Source organism: Chiloscyllium punctatum, chromosome 33 (genome assembly GCF_047496795.1).
Source record: "Chiloscyllium punctatum isolate Juve2018m chromosome 33, sChiPun1.3, whole genome shotgun sequence".
Classification (NCBI taxonomy): domain Eukaryota; kingdom Metazoa; phylum Chordata; class Chondrichthyes; order Orectolobiformes; family Hemiscylliidae; genus Chiloscyllium; species Chiloscyllium punctatum.
The window spans coordinates 27603601-27622917 of NC_092771.1; the positions used below are offsets into that span (position 1 = coordinate 27603601).

The following is a 19317-nucleotide window of genomic DNA, read 5'->3' on the forward strand; positions in this document are numbered from 1 at the left end:
TCCTCACGCTCCGCTCCGTGTCCCCACGCTCCGGTCCGGGATCTCACGCTCCGCTCCGTGTCCTCACGCTCCGGTCCGGGATCTCTCAGTCCGCTCCGTGTCCTCACGCTCCGCTCCGTGTCCTCACGCTCCGCTCCGTGTCCCCACGCTCCGGTCCGGGATCTCACGCTCCGCTCCGTGTCCTCACGCTCCGGTCCGGGATCTCTCAGTCCGCTCCGTGTCCTCACGCTCCGCTCCGTGTCCTCACGCTCCGGTCCGGGATCCCACGCTCCGCTCCGTGTCCTCACGCTCCGGTCCGGGATCCCACGCTCCGCTCCGTGTCCTCACGCTCCGGTCCGGGATCCCATGCTCCGGTCTGTATCCCCACGCTCCGGTCCGGGATCCCACGCTCCGCTCCGTGTCCTCACGCTCCGCTTCGTGTCCTCACGCTCCGGTCCGGGATCTCACGCTCCGGTCCGGGATCTCACGCTCCGCTCCATGTCCTCACGCTCCGCTCCGTGTCCTCACGCTCTGGTCGGGATCTCAGTCCGCTCCGTGTCCTCACGCTCCGGTCCGGGATCTCACGCTCCGGTCCGGGATCCCACGCTCCGCTCCGTGTCCTCACGCTCCGCTCCATGTCCTCACGCTCCGCTCCGTGTCCTCACGCTCTGGTCCGGGATCTCAGTCCGCTCCGTGTCCTCACGCTCCGGTCCGGGATCCCACGCTCCGCTCCGTGTCCTCACGCTCCGCTCCGTGTCCTCACGCTCCGGTCCGGGATCTCACGCTCCGGTCCGGGATCTCACGCTCCGCTCCATGTCCTCACGCTCCGCTCCGTGTCCTCACGCTCTGGTCCGGGATCTCAGTCCGCTCCGTGTCCTCACGCTCCGGTCCGGGATCTCACGCTCCGGTCCGGGATCCCACGCTCCGCTCCGTGTCCTCACGCTCCGCTCCGTGTCCTCACGCTCCGGTCCGGGATCCCACGCTCCGGTCCGGGATCTCAGTCCGCTCCGTGTCCTCACGCTCCGGTCCGGGATCTCACGCTCCGGTCCGGGATCCCACGCTCCGGTCCGGGATCCCACGCTCCGCTCCGTGTCCTCACGCTCCGGTCCGGGATCCCATGCTCCGGTCCGGGTTTTCGGTCCCGGCCTCAGTGACGGCGGGGGGCGGGGGGGCCGCTCGGATCCGGGATCGGGGAGAGACGCCGCTGCCGCCGCCGCGGGAGGAGAATCGAGAGGCCGGTCTCGGGCCCCCGCACCGTCGGCCTGTAGAGCAGCCAGTGTCGCCTTCCCCGGGCCGGGGCCGAGCGGACGGGAGCCAGGCGGCTGCCGATGGCCGCGATCCGGTAAAAGGCGGCCGTCCTCCCCGGTACCGTCCCGGGAAGAGGTCGCTGTCCCGTCTGCTCCCCCGCGGGGGGCGGGCGGGTGGAGGGCGGGGAGGAGGCCCCCCAGCCGCCGGCGGCAGCTCCCCCGGAGCCCGCAGCCCGGAGCCCGGAGCCGGGTAAGTGAGGCCGCGGCGGCCCGGACCCCTCCCCCCGCCCGGGACTCGGGAAATCTCTTTGTTCACCGCTGGGCCCCGGGGCTCGCTCCGTCCACCCCCCCACACACACCCACACACACACCCACACACACACACCCACACACACTCCCCCCCACCCCCCGGGACTACAGTGTTGGGGGGTGGGGGGGAGTGACCGGGCTCCGGGAGGGAGGGGAGGGCCCGGGGCCCGCTCTACACCCGGCTCCCGGGTTTAAAGGCACATGGTGACAGTGAGACCCGGCACCAGCTACCGGGGGACCCCCCCCACTTCCCCCTCCCCCCCCCTCCCCCCCTCACCCCCCCCACTCCCCCCCTCACCCCCCCACTCCCCTCACCCCTCCCCCTCACCCCCCCCACTCCCCTCACCCCCCCTCACCCCCCCTCACCCCCCCCCACTCCCCTCACCCCCCCCCTCACTCCCCTCACCCCCCCCCCACTCCCCTCACCCCCCCCCCCACTCCCCTCACCCCCCCCTCACTCCCCTCACCCCCCCCCCACTCCCCACACCCCCCCCCACTCCCCTCACCCCCCCCCCACTCCCCTCACCCCCCCCCCACTCCCCTCACCCCCCCCCCACTCCCCCTCACCACCCCCCCCACACTCCCCTCACCCCCCCCACTCCCACACCACCCCCCCACCCCCCTCACCACCCCCCCACTCCCCTCACCCCCCCCACACCCCCCCCTCCCCCACACCCCCCCACTCCCCTCCCCCCACACCCCCCCCTCCCCACACCCCCCCACTCCCCCTTCCCACACCCCCCCACTCCCCTCACCCCCCTCCCACACCCCCCTCACTCCCCTCACCCCCCCTCACTCCCCTCACCCCCCCCCTCACTCCCCTCACCCCCCCCTCACTCCCCTCACCCCCCCCCACTCCCCTCACCCCCCCCCACTCCCCTCACCCCCCCCCCACTCCCTCACCCCCCCTTCCCACACCCCCCCACTCCCCCTTCCCACACCCCCACACTCCCCCTTCCCACACCCCCCCCACTCCCCTCACCCCCCCCTTCCCACACCCCCCCACTCCCCTCACCCCCCCACTCCCCTCACCCCCCCACTCCCCTCACCCCCCCACTCCCCTCACCCCCCCACTCCCCTCACCCCCCCACTCCCCTCACCACCCCCCCCACTTCCCTCACCACCCCCCCACTTCCCCTTCTCCTCCCGCCCCCCAACCCCCCTTCGCTTTCCCCCACCCCCGTCAAACCCCCCCGCACCCCCCTCTCCCCCCGCACATCCACTCCCCCCGTCCCCCACTCCCCCCCTCTCCCCCCTCTCCCCCTGCAGCCCCACTGCCCCCGTCCCCACTGCACCCCCTCTGCCCCACGTCTCCCCTGCACCCCCTCTTCCCCCGCCCCCCCAGCGCCCCCTCTCCCCCATTCCCCCTGCACCCCCTCTCCCCCCGTCCCCACTGCACCCCGTCCCCCCTGCACCCCCTCTCCCCCCTGCACCCACACTGCCCCCGTCCCCCCTGCACCCCCTCTGCTCCACGTCTCCCCTGCACCCCCCCCGTCCCCCCCTGCACCCCCGTCCCCCTGCACCCCCTCTGCCCCCCATCCCCTTGCACCCCCAGTCCCCCCCTCTTCCCCCCCTCTCCCCCCAGTCCCCCCCTCTTCCCCCCCCTCTCCCCCATCCCCCCTCTTCCCCCCCCTCTCCCCCCATCCTCTTCCCCCATCCTCTACCCCCATCCTCTTACCCCCCTCACCCCCATCCTCTTCCCCCCTCTCCCCCCATCCTCTTCCCCCCCACTCGCCCCCCTCTTCCCACCCTCATTCCCCCCCTCCCCCCCCCTCTCCCCCCCTCCCCCCCCCACTCCCCCCTCCCCCCCCTCTCCCCCCCTCTCCCCCCCTCTCACCCCTCTCCCCCCCTCTCCCCCCCTCTCCCCCCCTCTCCCCCCCTCACCCCCCTCTCCCCCCCCTCTCCCCCCCTCTCCCCCCCTCTCCCCCCCTCTCCCCCTCCTCTTCCCCCCTCCTCTTCCCCCCTCCTCTTCCCCCCTCCTCTTCCCCCCCTCCTCTTCCCCCCCTCCTCTTCTTCCCCCCCTCCTCTTCCCCCCTCCTCTTCCCCCCCCTCCTCTTCCCCCCCTCCTCTTCCCCCCCTCCTCTTCCCCATCCTCTTCCCCCCCTCCTCTTCCCCCATCCTCTTCCCCCCTCTCTTCCCCCCTCCTCTTCCCCCCTCCTCTTCTTCCCCCTCCTCTTCCCCCATCCTCTTCCCCCCCTTCTCCTCCTCCCCCCGTCTCCTCCACCTCCTCTCCCCCCCCTCCCCCCCCCCATCTCATCCCCCCCCCGTCTCATCCCCCCCCCGTCTCATCCCCCCCCGTCTCATCCCCCCCGTCTCATCCCCCCCCGTCTCCTCCTCCTCCTCCCCCCCCTTCTCCTCCTCCTCCTCCTCCTCCTCCCCCCGTCTCCTCCTCCTCCCCCCCCCGTCTCCTCCTCCTCCCCCCCCGTCTCCTCCTCCTCCTCCCCCCCCCGTCTCCTCTCCTCTCCCCCGTCTCCCCCCCCGTCTCCCCCTCCTCCCCCCGTCTCCTCCTCCTCCTCGCCCCCCCGTCTCCTCCTCCTCCTCCCCCCCCCGTCTCCTCCTCCTCCTCCCCCCCCTTCTCCTCCTCCTCCTCCCCCCCCGTCTCCTCCTCCTCCCCCCCCCCGTCTCCTCCTCCTCCCCCCCCGTCTCCTCCTCCTCCCCCCCCGTCTCCTCCTCCTCCCCCCCCCGTCTCCTCCTCCTCCCCCCCCCCGTCTCCTCCTCCTCCCCCCCGTCTCTCCTCCTCCCCCCGTCTCCTCCTCCTCCCCCCCCCGTCTCCTCCTCCTCCCCCCCCCGTCTCCTCCTCCTCCCCCCCCGTCTCCTCCTCCTCCTCCCCCCCCCGTCTCCTCCTCCTCCTCCCCCCCCGTCTCCTCCTCCTCCCCCCCCCGTCTCCCTCCTCCTCCTCCTCCTCCTCTCCTCCCCCGTCTCTCCTCCTCCTCCCCCGTCTCCTCCTCCTCCCCCCCCGTCTCCTCCTCCTCCTCCTCCTCCTCCCCCCCCGTCTCCTCCTCTCCTCCCCCCCCGTCTCCTCCTCCTCCTCCCCCCCGTCTCCTCCTCCTCTCCCCCCCCGTCTCCTCCTCCTCCTCCTCCTCCTCCCCCCCCGTCTCCTCCTCCTCCCCCCCGTCTCCTCCTCCTCCTCCTCCCCCACCCGTCTCCTCCTCCTCCCCCACCCGTCTCCTCCTCCTCCCCACCCGTCTCCTCCTCCTCCCCCCACCCGTCTCCTCTCCCCCCCACCCGTCTCCTCCTCCCCCCCCACCCGTCTCCTCCTCTCTCCTCCGTCTCCTCCTCCTCCTCCCCCCCGTCTCCTCCTCTTCCTCCCCCCCCCGTCTCCTCCTCTTCCTCCTCCCCCCCCCGTCTCCTCCTCCCCCCGTCTCCTCCTCCCCCCCGTCTCCTCTTCCCCCTCCCCGTCCTCTCTTCCCCCCCCCCGTCTCCTCTTCCCCCCCCCCCGTCTCCTCTTCCCCCCCCCCCCCCGTCTCCTCTTCCCCCCCCCCGTCTCCTCTTCCCCCCCCCGTCTCCTCTTCCCCCCCCCGTCTCCTCTTCCCCCCCCCCGTCTCCTCTTCCCCCCTCCCGTCTCCTCTTCCCCCCTCCCCGTCTCCTCTTCCCCCCTCCCCCGTCTCCTCTTCCCCCTCCCCGTCTCCTCTTCCCCCCTCCCCCGTCTCCTCTTCCCCCCCCCCCCGTCTCCTCTTCCCCCCCCCGTCTCCTCTTCCCCCCCCCCCCGTCTCTCTTCCCCCCCCCCCCGTCTCTCTTCCCCCCCCGTCTCCTCTTCCCCCCCCCGTCTCCTCTTCCCCCCCCCCCCCCCCGTCTCCTCTTCCCCCCCCGTCTCCTCTTCCCCCCCCCCGTCTCCTCTTCCCCCCCCGTCTCCTCTTGCCCCCCCCCCCCCGTCTCCTCTTGCCCCCCCCCCCGTCTCCTCTTCCCCCCCCCCCGTCTCCTCTTCCCCCCCCCCGTCTCCTCTTGCCCCCCCCCCCGTCTCCTCTTCCCCCCCCCCCGTCTCCTCTTCCCCCCCCCGTCTCCTCTTCCCCCCCCCCCGTCTCCTCTTCCCCCCCCCCCCCGTCTCCTCTTCCCCCCCCGTCTCCTCTTCCCCCCCCCCGTCTCCTCTTCCCCCCCCCCCGTCTCCTCTCCCCCCCCCCCCGTCTCCTCTTCCCCCCCCCCCGTCTCCTCTTCCCCCCCCCCCCCGTCTCCTCTTCCCCCCCCCCCGTCTCCTCTTCCCCCCCCCCCCCGTCTCCTCTTCCCCCCCCCCCCGTCTCCTCTTCCCCCCCCCCCGTCTCCTCTTCCCCCCCCCCCGTCTCCTCTTCTCTCCCCCCCCCGTCTCCTCTTCCCCCCCCCCCGTCTCCTCTTCCCCCCCCCGTCTCCTCTTCCCCCCCCCGTCTCCTCTTCCCCCCCCGTCTCCTCTTCCCCCCCCGTCTCCTCTTCCCCCCCCCGTCTCCTCCTCCCCCCCCCCCGTCTCCTCCTCCCCCCCCCCCCCCGTCTCCTCCTCCCCCCCCCCGTCTCCTCCTCCCCCCCCCCCCCGTCTCCTCCTTTCCCCCCCCCCCGTCTCCTCCTTTCCCCCCCCCCGTCTCCTCTCTCCCCCCCCCCGTCTCCTCCTCCCCCCCCCCCCCGTCTCCTCCTCCCCCCCCCCCGTCTCCTCCTCCCCCCCCCCCCCGTCTCCTCCTTTCCCCCCCCCCCCGTCTCTTCCTCCTCCCCCCCCGTCTCTTCCTCCTCCCCCCCCGTCTCTTCCTCCTCCCCCCCCCGTCTCTTCCTCCTCCCCCCCCCGTCTCTTCCTCCTCCCCCCCCCCGTCTCTTCCTCCTCCCCCCCCGTCTCTCCTCCTCCCCCCCCGTCTCTTCCTCCTCCCCCCCCCGTCTCTTCCTCCTCCCCCCCCCGTCTCTCTCCTCCTCCCCCCCCCGTCTCTCTCCTCCTCCCCCCCCCCGTCTCCTTCCTCCTCCCCCCCCCGTCTCTTCCTCCTCCCCCCCCCGTCTCTTCCTCCTCCCCCCCCCCGTCTCTTCCTCCTCCCCCCCCCCCCGTCCTCTTCCTCCTCCCCCCCCCGTCTCTTCCTCCTCCCCCCCCCGTCTCTTCCTCCTCCCCCCCCGTCTCCTTCCTCCTCCCCCCCCCGTCTCTTCCTCCTCCCCCCCCCGTCTCTTCCTCCTCCCCCCCCCCCCGTCTCTTCCTTCCCCCCCCCGTCTCCCTCCCCTCCCCCCCCGTCTCCCTCCCTCCCCCCTCCCCCTCCCCCTCCCCCCTCCCCCTCCCCCTCCCCCCTCCCCCTCCCCTCCCCCTCCCCCCCCTCCCCCTCCCCCTCCCCCCTCCCCCCTCCCCTCCCCCCCTCCCCCCTCCCCCCCCGTCTCCCTCCCCTCCCCCCCGTCTCCCTCCCCTCCCCCCCCCATCTCCCCTCCCCTCCTGCCCCCCTCTCTTCCCCCCCTCCTCTCCCAACCTCCTCCTCCCAACCTCCCCAATCACTCCCTCTCCCACAACTGCTCCCTTCCCCCCAACCCATCCCCTCCTCACCCCCCACACCCTCCTCATCTTCCCCAATCACACCCCCCACTGTATCTACCCATCCCCCCTCTTTCCCCCCCCCCCTCAATTGTCGCCCACCTTCCCCACCCTTCTTGCCCCTCTCCACACCTCTGTCTTCTTTCTCTCTCTCCTCCCCCCCTACCTTCCCCCCCTGAAATATTTGATGGTCAGATGCGGATGTCATCTGTTTTGCTGTTGTTGTTTGGAGCTTGCTGTTCGTTATTCATCGCTGTGTTTCTGATAATATGTGGTTTTCAATGTAACTGCTTGGTTGAGTGGTGCTATGAGTGAATGCTTTTGTGGCCAGTCTTTTGTAGTCTGACTGTTTCTTCCGATGCACATGAAGCAGTATACAGCACATTGCTATGTGGGTTATCTACATCTTAAGAATGTATTGATCATACTTCAGATAGCCGTTGCTACAGATAGTCTTGTTGCCAGCTTGTTGAGGTGGAGGATATCCCCAGGTGACCCTGGGTTAGTTTCTGTCACTTTGGAATTGAGTTTTGTTGCAGATCTTCCCTTTGGACCACTGGGAAGAGAGTTAACCTCAACAATTTGTGATGTGTTAGTAGGGTTTATTTGATTAATTTTAAAGTTTCTCTTGCTGGCAGCATTTTGTGGTGGATGCCAGTGCTCTGGGTATTGTGTCATTGATGAACAGTCAAACTTGAGGCATGTTTGATGATTGGGGCTTTTGATAATATGAATAAAATGAGCAGTTATTTTTGTGCTTTGATAATCCCCACAGAAAGGCAGTTATCTCCATGTGAATTTCAGTTGGAATAGAGTTTTCCTGTGACTGATGGTTTTTCTGTTGTTTGCCAATAGTATTTTCTCATGGTAACCTTGCTTTGATAGTCAGGGTCATTAATCCTTCATCAGCGATGTCCTCATATGTCAGATGTGTGAACTGTCTTGGCTGATTGCCATGATATCTGCAGTGGGCAAACTGTAGAGCAGGTTTGCTGGTGAGTGTTGTTCATTGTGAGATGACACGGGGACTAACCAGCAAGTGCCCATCAGTATCCAGTAATCTCAGACGCATATTCAACCCCCCGCCCCCAGCTTCCGTTGTCTGACTTCAGCAGGACCATTGCCTCAGGGGTACCTGTTCCATTCATCCTTCACTCCCAATACCCATCCACAGCCTCGTGGCACATTCCCCTGCCACCACTGAAGGTGTAACACCTGCTCCTTTCCCTCCTCCCTCCTCCCTCCTCAATATCCAAGTGCCCAAACATACCTTCCAGGTGAAACAGCACTTTAACTGCCCTTCACACAATCTAGTCTACTGCAGTCGGTGCTCACAATGTGGTCTTTTCTACATTGGTGAAATGAAGCGTAGACTGGGTAACAGCTTTGCAGAGCATCTACGTTCTGTTCGCAAAAAATACCCCGAGCTCCCAGTAGCCTACGCTTGAACACACCACCCTGTTCCCTGGCCAACATCTGTCTCTCACTTGCTGCAGTGTTCCAGTCAAGCTCAGCTCAAGCTGGAAGAATGCCACCTAATTTTCCAATTGGGGACCCTGCAGCCCTCAGGACTCAATATTGAGTTCAATAATTTTAGGGTCTGAACTCCCCCATGTCCGAGCTCCCTAACCTATGCACCAGGCCTTGTTCCTGCAGCCCTCAGGACTCAATATTGAGTTCAATAATTTTAGGGTCTGAACTCCCCCATGTCCGAGCTCCCTAACCTATGCACCAGGCCTTGTTATCACGCAGTCTGCTATTACAGTCTCCCATTGTTAGCCGCTAACAGTCTCCATTAGCAGCGATTCACCCTCCCAGCCAGATCGTTATCCACTCCTTTGTCCGTCCAACAGTTCTCTCTCTCCCTTTTGGGCTCTATCCACACCTATCGATTACTCCTTACCCACTCCCCCCATGTATCTTCTGCATATAAACCGACATTTTCTTAGCTACTGTCAGTTCTGAGAAAGGATGACTGGATCTTATTTAACTCTGATTTCTCTTCACAGATGCTGCCAGACTGGCTGAGCTTTTCTGGCAGCTTCTGTTTTTGTTTCCAGTAGTCTGACTGGAGGTATACATGTACAGATACTCGATAAGGGCAGGTGTATTCATTGCAGGGATACCTCCTGCAGTAAAATATTCAAGGCACTGCAAACTGTCAGACCACATTGAGTATGACCATTTCTGTTATATGTTGAAGTGACAAACATCTGTGCGGTTGCAGGTCAGTGGTGGTCAGTACTTTTAAGAAATAGGTGGTATGAGGGGTAATGTAATGGAAGGATCAGAAACAATGGTAATGTATACTAAATGAATGAAACAAGCCTCTTTGTATTCTAACTCCATATATTTCTGTCCACCACCCCCACCATGCCATGGCAACCATTTCTTCAACTGGGGTTTTTAGCATTCTCACTGAAGAATCACATCTGCACCCTTTGCTATTTCCAGAAACATCATTCTGTGTTAGAGGCTTTGTATGCAACCTCTTGTCAATATGTTCAAGCAGTGGTGGTCCTCCTTCGGAACACTTAAGAGTCAGAGTCTTGCAGTGGTCATACAGTGTACAGTGTAAGATATTCTGTCAAACTTAGATTCAGCTTTAACTTCACATTACGTTGTCTAATGTATTGCAGAATCATTGGGAAATGAATGGATGTGTTTAGACAGTGAACGCAGGAGATTATAAATACAGAGAACTGAGAGACTGAGTGATTTGACATAGATGAAACCCATCAACTATGGACTAGAACAATTTGGGAAGAAAATAGGTTGTCTTGAGCACAGATTTGATGACAGACCATCTTACAATTATTATCAAGTAAAGGGTTTGAAAATGTCCGACCACGTAAAGGAAATCACAGACGCATCTTACGCCAGCTCCAGAGTAACACTGCAAGTTAACCACGCAACCCTCATGCTCAAAACAATACAACTGATCATTTTGCATGCTCTCACTTGTGAAACTGCACATGTAATGCCAAACGGGGGGTATTCGAGGGTAAAATGGGGCCCCCTTCAAGACAATCTGAGGAGAAAGTTTGGTCTTGCTGCAGGAGAGACAGAAGGAGCAAGTGATCTTGCGTGTGATGGATCAGCCAACATGGAGCTTAACTGGAAGCATAAAACCTAAAAGATAGATCAGGAACAAAATGTGATGTTGATTACATTGGTTAATTGAAGAAGGTTTGAAATTAGTGGAAAAAAGGATTGAAAATATCATCGTTTTGTTTGGAAGAACTAGTAACTGAAGTGGACTAGAGAAAAGAGAAAAAAGGGATTGACAGGAGTTTCAAGAAATATTGGTAAGGAGCCAGAGAATGAGAAGAATTCTGAATATGCTGTGGAATTGCAACAGCTCAAAGGGTGTCCCGATAAGTTGTGAAATAAAGAACTGTCTTTCAAAGTGGCTACAAGATTGAAGGAGGAAACAGTGGCCACATCTGAAGGTTGATGGATGAGAGAGTACCTGGGATGGAGACTGGCACAAGTTTAAGATACAGCACAAAGCGTATTAATGAGAATCGAGTTGGATGAATGTTTAGAGGTTCTTCGCTGTTAGCAGATTTTGAACTGAATTTCACTAAATTGGTTTTGTGCACTTTATTGCTCTGATCCAAAGTGCTGACCTGTTAAGTTGGCAACAACTTGTGATTTTAGAATTGCATTATTCACAGTGATTTGAGGTGAATCATATTGAACTGTGACATATTTTGTTTATATTTAATACCAAAGTGCTGCTCTCCCTAGCCTTCATAGCCATCAATAAGTGAATAATTTAAATGACTTGCCCTCTTTCCTACCTGAAAATAGATTTGTCTGTTGCCATGTTAAGTTTCCTGAATGGGGGAAATAAGCCAGTGTCACCTGGACGTATCACTCCCTGGTAGGCCAACTGTACCATTCAAGATCGGAGATGGTTACAGCGAGTGGTGAACTTGGCCTGGACAATCTCAAAGGCCAACCTCCCATCTATAGAATCCATCTACCAGGCCCGCTGTCAAGGAAAGGCCGCCAACATTCTCAAAGATCCATCCCATCCTGGCAATGCTTTTCTACAACCTGTAACATCAGGGAGAAGGTACAGAAGCCTGGACACACTCACCAGTGGGTTTTGAAACAGTTTCTAACCTACTGTTGTTAGAATATTGAATGGACTCTCAAACGCTTACCATTCGCCTGTACCTGTTTTTTTTGGCTGCTGTTTACCTATTATTTACTATCTATGCTGTTTAACTCTGTGCTCCCAAGATGAAGCTTTTCACCGTGACAATAAATTCAATTCAATTCAATCTCCTGTCTGCGATCTCTCCTGTATGTTTGGGGCAGTGGGAGGGAGGAGTGAGAATTGTTTTGAATACACACTCAAGTGCCGGTTGAAAATTCAGAATTTTGTTGCTTTGGTCAGTTCGGTAGGAGTTCAATCTATTGCAACAATTGTGTGTGTCAGGAGGTCCGTTTCGGGCATTCATTCTGGGGCATTGCCTGAATGTGAGATCTGTGACTCTGTCCTCGGTAGAAGCAAGCAGAAGTGTCTCCTCGTTGGGCAGTGATAATTTCAACAATGTTATCTTAACACTTAGTGCTGGTTTTGGAGTAGTACTTCAAGTAAATGATTCACTGATGGTGTTTCCTTTATTAAATATATTGCTTAGACCAAGCTTTTAGACCTCCAACCTCATGTCGTTGCAAGTTTGAACTTTATTTGCTAAAGCCTCTTATGGTGCTTCATAGGAGTGTTATCATATTAAAGGCACTATACAAATGGAAGTTGATTATTTATATTTTTCAATGGTTTATTTTCCAACTGTTTGATCACTTTGGGATGTATGGGCCTGGGGGAATGTGAGGGCCATGTACCTGCCTCTAGGAAAATCCCAGGTGACTGGGCTGTTATTGGGAACTGCACATGGAATATGTGATACTGAGGAGGTGTGTGGTTTGTTTAAATACTCATTCTGTTGAGCTGATCTATGTATTTTGTCTAGGTTCTGTCTGGGGGCTTAAACTTTGGAGGGTGGTGCAGATACAGCTGAATGCAGCACCAGTATCCTCTGAACCATTCAGAAATACGTTATGCAAAAATAAAGCATTTTTCTAACTAGGATGTCTCAATGTGTTTACTGTTGTAGGAAATATGACAAAATTTGCGTACAGTATATCAAACAGCAATTATGTAAATCTCTGGAAAGCCTTTGTGTAAAGTGTTGAAGGACAGATGTGGGCCAGTACACATGGGATAGCTCCTGTGACAGATTGATGACATTACCTGCATGATCTAATTGTATGATGTTTTAGTAACATGTCGATGTTGGGAGGATTGCAATCTATGGTGACTATGTCAGCGTGCTAGAACTGGGTAGCGCTGGAAGCTTCTGTGACAATCCATCTGCTGTCCCTTTGGCTGGCCAGTAGCTGCAGGTCTCCATATGCAATGGGAGCAATGGTTGAGAAACAAACAGCAAGTCGTCGTCTTCCATCCCCATGCAACCTACATTACATCCCTACAAAGTCCAAGAAAAAGTGCGTTGCAGTGTTGTTGACAGCACTCCCTAATGTCTAGAGATGCTGTCTATAGCAGATTTATTATTCATGTCAATGTAAACTCTGACCCAGATCTAAATGGTTCCCCTTTTCCAGGCTCTGCCCTTCATTTACTTGAGTAATGTTCAGGTTTTTGTCTTGCCAGTAGATGTAAACAGAGGAATAGTGCAGCTGGTTATTGAGTGCAGCTGTTCAAGGATTAATGTGTAAAACAAAAGATCCACCTCAGGTAGCAACTCTCCATAAGCAAGGAGAGCTCTTTAACCTGTCGACCTTCAGGCTGTGCTGTGCTTTTTCTTCGCAGACTGACTAGGAAAAGAAATTTGTTGTTTCCAAATAGTGCATGGATGACTGTGCTGAATCTCTGTCAAGGGGATTTCTTTGTGTTTGCCAAGCACTGCCTTCACTCAGGCAGAAGGTGCTGTCAGCTCCTGTGTGATTTGATCCATCTGTTGCTCGGTGTTTCGAAGCTGCCTGTAGAAAGGGGAGAGGATTTTGAGTGCTTTCTGAACGCCATCAGGTCAGCATATTAGAGATGCAGAGATTCCATGGAAATGGAGCACTTTCTGTTCTGAGTATATTGATTGTAAATGCTTAACCTGCTGACTGGTAAGAGGTGGTGCAACCATGGAGGAAAAACAGTAGTCTGTTATTTAGGTTTCCAACTGACAGTCTGCAGTGCATTGTTGGGAATTGCAGGGATTGGATTTCTGTTAGTAATTTGATTCTGAAGTTTGAGTCTCGTTTGACTCCACACTCTATCACTTCCTTGGTTGCATCCTGAACAATATGGTTTCTATACCGATTTTCCTTTGGATGTGTGATGGAGGCAGATTGCATTGTGGTATTTAAGGCATTACATGGTTCTTATTTAACCAATGTGTAGGATTAGAGAGGAAATGCAGGAAATTGGCACTGAATCAAAATGGTCAGATGAGTACTGAACAAGGTGGGCTTGAGGAGTTTTCAGCGCTTTCTAACGATTCTGTGATTCTGATGGAATTTCTTGTTGGATTTTCTCCTGGGCTCTGCCTGCTTTAATTTTTGATTTGCTTGTGGGATGTGAGTGTCACTGGTGGGCCAGTAGATGGTGAGTGGTTATCTTGAATCACTGTAGTCCTTTTGGTTGAGGCATACCCACAGTGATGTTGGGGAAGGAGTCACAGAATCTTGACCTAGTGACGCTGATGGACTGGTAATACAGTTGCTGGGAGGGAATTGTTTGGGGATGGGGGTGACAGCGTCAATACTTATGGCATTTCCTATTTTTGACACATAGAATACTTCGAGATTCAGGGTGTCTAACCTTACCAAACAGTCCATGTTGAGCAGGCATTTGCTGTTCACAAACCCTATTTTCGTGTCATCGTATGCCAATGTATATTCTAATATTAAATACAACTACATCTCAACTGGGTGTAAAAGATCCTTTGGTGCAATAACAATGGCATTAGAACTGAGCGGTTGTGCTGAACAGGCTGGAGGGAAAAGGTGGGAAGAGGAGTGACCTGAGAGTTTTTCACACTATCAAACACTCAGAGGCTGTGTCCGTTTGTGACAGAGGCTAAAACTGAACATAAAGGCTTTCCATTTCAACCAATGATTAATCCAATTGGGAATTCAGGAGAAGCTTCTTTTCCCGAAGCTTGGGAATAGTTGAATCGTGTTGATAAATTCAGCAGGAAGCTAACTATTCCCATTGTTAGCCACCAACAGTCCCCATTAATAGCTACTCACCCTCCAAGCCAGATCGTTATCCAGTCATAGAGATGTACAGCATGAAAACAGACCCTTGAGTCCAACCCGTCCGTGCTGATCAGATATCCCAACCCAATCTAGTCTCACCTGTCAGCACCCGGCCCATATCCCTCCAAACCCTTCCTATTCATATACCCATCCAAATGCCTCTTAAATTGTCTGTCCAACTGTTCTCTCTCTTTTGGGCTCTATTCCCACATAGCATTTACTCTTTCCCTCATCCCCCATCTTCTGCTAAAAATACAATATTTTCCTACCTACCATCAGTTCTGAGGAAGGGTCACCAAATCTTAAATGTTAACTCTGATTTCTCTTCACAGATACTGCCAGACCCCCTGCGTTTTTCTAGCAACTTCTGTTTTTACAGCAACCGCAGTTCTTTCAGTTTTTAATCGGGTGTCAATTTCATTTTTGCTTATCTCCCCCAAAGGATTCACGTAGCAGAGAATAGAATGATAGCTTGTGACTGCCAAGAGGACCCTTGTTACGGTCTTTGCTGTAAAGAGGTATTTTGTTGACAATTTTTAACTGTGGGCAATGTTATTTAACTAGCAAATCCAGTTTGAACTGAGCGTTGAAGAAAAGACTGATATTACAACTATTTATCTCAGTTTCTTTTTGGCTTCTCTATTTAAACCATTTATACTCCCCCCTTGTTTCCCCCACCCCTTTGTCCAATACCCCCGTTTCTTTAAAGAGGAACGATAACTGCTACTCCATGAGCTGGGATGTGTATAGAATATTTTTCTGAATTGACTGTTTCCAGTTCTCTCTGGGGAAGACCTGGCTTCTCTGGAAAATTTAAGGGTGAAGTTTTGAACTTGGGCAAAGTCCACCTTATTGTCATTCTGAATTAGAGCAGTTTCTAATTTGCCGTCTTCTAAAATGCAGTGGCAGGTTATTTATTGGAATTGCCTGCTGCCTCAACACACAAACCATCTTGCGTGTGACATTGAGTTTTTAAAACTATTTGTTCATGGTATGAGGGCATCACTGACTATGCCAGGATCTGTTGTCCATCCCTCATTGCCTTGGAGAAAGCGGTGCTGAGCTACGTTCATGAGCCATTGCAGTCCATATGGTATAGGGACATTCTCAATGCTATCAGGGAGAGCGTTCCAAGATTTTGACCCAGAAACACTGAAGAAAAAGCATATGTTTCCAGGTCAGGGCTTTGTGGAATCTGGAACTGATTTGCATTTTCAAACCTAATTAAAGGTGAAATGGATTCTGCCCATTTGTCCTCAATTAGAGTTCCAATTTTCTGTAATTAAGCTTATTTTTGTTTTACCCAATCTTGGTTGCATGCCTACATTTTGCTTAAGTTTTTCACAGTAAGGAACTAGATGTTGTATACTGGATTGGGTATGAACCTTTCAGGTCAGCAGTATTGGTGAACTTCGACACATTGACATTAGCGCTGAGCAAGGGTCAGTTTCACGATGTGGCTGGTGTAGGAAGGGGAAACAAAGACAGCGCAGCAGGTTGAAACCAAGGGAGCTTTGCTTAGCCAGTCAGCAAGCCGATTTAATAAGTAGTGTTCACAGTGTACAACTGATTGTTTTCCGACTGAATAACTCGATCATCGTGTTTTTTTTAACCCAATTGCATTGATATTACTTGGTCTTTCTAAAATGTTTTGTCTTAACTATGAATTTAGATAATATTTGATGGAAATAAATAATGTAGATCATTGTTGTTTCATCACATGCCATAGGAGTTATCCAGATCAGTGACTGAGAGATGAAGAATACCATTCAGCCCACCTTGATCTGTCCATCCAGATGGTAATGGTTGAGTGGGGGATATGCTGGACCATGAGGTTGCAGATCGTGTTAGGGTACAATACTGCTGTTGATGGCCCACAGCATTTCAGTCCTAGATAACCAGTCTTGAGTTCTAGATCTGTTTGAAATCTGTCCCATTCAGCATGATGGTAATACCACATAACAGAATGGGGAGGATTCTCGATGTGAAGGTGGGGCTTTGTCTCTGCAGAGGCTGTTCGGTGGTGACTCTCACTGATATTGTCATGCACAGATGCACCTGCAGCAAGCACTTGGTGAGAATTAATTGGTAATTTATGTTTTTCCCTGTTGGTTCTTTCACCAGCTGGCACTACTATGTCCTTTAGGGCCTGACCAGCTTGATCAGGAGTAGACCGTAAGATACAGAAGTCGAACAAGGCCATTCAGCCTTTCGAGTCAGCTTTGCCATTCGATCATGGCTGATATACTTCTCTGTGCCATTTTCCTATCTTCTCCCAGTAACCTTTGATCCTCTTACTAATCAAGAACTTATCTGTCTCTGTCCTAGGTGTGCTCAGTGACTTGGCCTCCACAGTCTTCTGTGGCAATGAGTAGTGCTACTACTGAGCCACTGTTGAGAGTGGGCATCGAAGACCCCCCACCCAGCGTACATTTTGTGCCCTTGTCACACTTGGTGCTTCCTCCAAATGTTGAAGGAGAGCGGATTCATTAGCTGGGGGAGAACAGTATGTTTAACCTGATGCCATGAAACCTCATTGGGTCTGGAGTCAATGTTTAGGGCTTCCAGGACAATTCCCTCCTGACTTTATACTGTTGGGCCGCCACCTCTGCTGCATCTATCATGCTACTGGGACAAGACACATACTCGGGGATGCTGATGTCTAGTGTGACTTGGTGACTATGACAACCTCAGGCTGCTGTTTGACTAGTCTGTGAGACAGCTCTCCTAACTTTGGCACGAGGCCCACCCCAGACGTTCGTTAGCAGGACTTTGCAAAATTGACAGGGCTGCTTTTGACATTGATGCTGGTGGTCTGTCTGGTTTGATTTCTTTGTTAACACTTTGTGGAGATTGATACAATTGAGTAGCTTGCTTTCTGCAGTCTTTCACTGATTAAATATTATCCTACTCTTCTATTCCTGCCACAATATGTAATCTCATATTTTCCCACATTATATTTTAACTGCCAGGTTTTTCTGCCTCACTTAATCTGCCCATGTCACTCTACAGACACTTTGTCATCATCACCATTTGCCTTCCCACCTAGTTTGTTTTGTCATCTGTGAACTTAGCAATAGTACATTCACCTTCCTAATCCTTGTTATGAATATATAATAAATAATTGTGGCTCTAGTGTTGATTACTGTGACACTCCACGAGTTACAAGTTGGCATCATGAAAATGTCCTCTCAGCCCAACTCTGTCTTTTGTTAGTTAGCCAATTCCATACTCATAGTAATGTACTAGTGTCAACACCATGAGCTGCTTATCTTTTTAGGTAGCTTATATGTGTGGTAGCTAATCAGACACTTTTAAAAATCCAAATATATTTCATCCACCGTTTACCTCCTTGTTTACCCTGTTCGCTGCCTCTTCAAATAATTCTAATACATTTGTCAGGTTTGAAGTCTTAGGGTTAGGGTTAAGTTGACTCTGCTTGATTATATTATATATTTCTAAAAGCTGTGCTTTGTCTCCTTTATAATAGACTGACATTTCCCAGGAACAGATATTAAGCTAACTGGCCTATGGTTAGCTGTTTTTCTAATCTCCTTTTTTGAGTTAAGGTGATAGATTGGCATGTTCTCCAGTTTTCTGGAAATTTTCCAGAATCTTACAAGGTATCCATTATCTCTGTAGCTACTTTATTTAATATCTTAGGATGCATCCCAAGGGATTTATTGGTCTTTGGTTCCAGTACATTTTCTCTAGTGATGATCATTGTATTTATTTTGATTTCTCTTTTTACCTTTTGATTATTTCGAAAGCACCAATAGAATTCCAAAAATACTATCTGATGCAAAGTCATTATTTAATTCCTCTGCCATTTCCTGGCTTTTCATTATTATTTCCCCAGCATCATTCTCTAAGGAGCCTATATTCACTTTGGATGCTGCCTTCCTTTTCTTCTGTATTTTGGAACTCTATGACTCTGTGATTCAACAGCACAAGTAACAATAGTTGTATTTTGGAACTGAGAACCTGAAAGAGCAATTGAGGCAGAAACCCTAGTTACTTTTAAATCTATTTTCACTTCACTTGAAGCGCCTTAACTTGGTTTACAGACCAAGAACTGAAAAGTAAAAATAGGCTGGTTTGCTTGTTTTCTGATCTGATCTAACACAGACATGATGGGCTGAATAGTTGCCTCCTGTACACTTGTACCATTCTGCTTCGTTCTGTAATGTATTGAACAACTGGAGTATGAAGTTAGTTAGTACTCGTTGCTTCAATGAGGAGATGAAGACGAGATTAATTTGCATTCTCAACAATTTTTCTACATTAGAAATTCATTCTATCCAGTTGTGATTTTACAGCTATCAATTTATCAGCTCACTGTGGTTGGAAAATTGATTGATTAAGTTTGTTAGATTGCCTAGAATTGCTTCCAGAGAAGCTTAAAACAGGGCAAAATGGAGGGAGCCCACCTGTGCATTGCTGAGCTGTGTAAGAAGACTTTAAATTGGAGAATCCCATGACCCAGCCTGAAAGTTGTCGGTACAAGTCAATCAGGTAGGTAATTGAGGATCATAGTGGAGTGCTGCTGTAGTTGAGATATGGCATTAACACTGTCTGCTTGCTCAGGTGAAGGTTAGAGATTATTTGATGCTGTTTAAAAAGAACAGTGTGTTCTCATGTCATGGCCAAATTTTTTTGCTTACTCATAAATAAGTTAATTTGCTGTGTTGTATTTACTTAACTGTGACTGCACTTTAATCCATTTGTATAAAGTACTTTGGGGGCGTACTAATGATATGAAAGGCCTTTTTCTGACTCATGGTGTTGAGTTCCTTCATTTCCCATGAGTTTGGATGTCCACCCTACCCAGTTTGGGGTGAAAATGGTAACTATTGCAATGGATGGAAACCTATTGTTTGAATTTGAGAAAGTAGGAATCAGGACTGGCTTCCACCTGTCTTTTCAAAGTTTTCAGATATGCTTTCTGCCCTCAATCCTCTCCCTTTAGTGTGAGAAATGTTTCTCTTCTCTCACTCCAGGATAATTTGAGGAAAGATATTCTGGCTATTGAGG

At 53.8% G+C, this 19317-nt stretch overlaps 1 protein-coding gene across 10 annotated transcripts in view; it reads left to right on the forward strand.

Moving 5' to 3' along the window:
- Positions 1-1143: 1143 nt before the first annotated feature.
- The window catches only part of znf609b (zinc finger protein 609b), a 229662-nt gene continuing 211488 nt past the window's right edge, over positions 1144-19317 (forward strand). For 7 of the 10 annotated variants that reach the window (XM_072553227.1, XM_072553226.1, XM_072553231.1 and 4 more), the window contains exon 1: positions 1145-1476. The gene's annotated coding sequence lies outside the window, so the exon portion shown is untranslated. Of the gene's footprint in view, positions 1477-19317 lie in introns of all 10 variants that reach the window. The other 3 variants (XM_072553228.1, XM_072553229.1, XM_072553232.1) reach the window with 1 other exon arrangement.